The sequence below is a fragment of the Ceratina calcarata genome, unplaced genomic scaffold (genome assembly GCF_001652005.2).
Source record: "Ceratina calcarata isolate Rehan_Ccalc_2016 unplaced genomic scaffold, ASM165200v1 scaffold1598, whole genome shotgun sequence".
In the NCBI taxonomy this organism is placed as follows: Eukaryota; Metazoa; Arthropoda; class Insecta; order Hymenoptera; family Apidae; genus Ceratina; species Ceratina calcarata.
Window position 1 is genome coordinate 1 of NW_017137263.1, and position 896 is coordinate 896.

Genomic DNA, 896 nt, shown 5'->3' on the forward strand with positions numbered 1-896 from the left:
GCCGTTAAGGACGAGGACCGACTCGACGAACGACGATACAAATACAAATTACTCTAAAATATTATTTGTATTTCGTAATATTGGTGCTATCGGGCGTTCACGCGCGGTAGAATAAATTTAATATTTAAATTCCAAAGTGGAATTTACTTCTATTTAATTCAAACCCTGTCTCTAAATACTCCTCCTCGAAATACCGGACCCCGTTAGGTCATCTCCTAACAAAGATTAATGTACAAAATTGAGGGAGGCCTCCTCCAGGCGCGTGGCCGCACGTCTCCGGACCCGTCCTCCAACTATTGCTGCGGGCTGCAATGAGAAAAATCCGCAGTCGAATTAGCACACGTCGACTCGTGTGTAAAATTGCTGTTACGGATGTTCTATCCGTAGCAGCGAAGAATTAATGGTAACACACGAGCAAAGAACAGCTCTGTACCTCGTGTCTTGCTCGAGTATTTCGACCGATACCTCAGGTAAACTCGAAATGTTGTATGCACTCCGAGTATCGTCCTCGGTTGCACTTGGATAATGCAGAACGAAACTGCAGTGAGCCTTGCGACGGACACGTCGTACCACGTGGCGCACCAAGGTAACTATGAATTTCTTTTCTTAGGAACTCGGTATTACGGCGTTACAAACCGCTTGACCGACGAGCAGTGAATTTCAACATTACGTCCATACGGACGCCTGGTTGGACGACTGCCCAGAGAATGATAGCCAGTACACATAGTACATTATTGTACGGTGAAAAGCATTCTGTACAATTTTAATGAAGGTCTAACGAGATTACGCATATATCTATACTGAAAATACGTGAATATTTAAAAGTATTTTTATAAAACATTAGATATATATGGATTCTTCTACTGCCACGGTGAAACGTGAGTACTTACAAATGA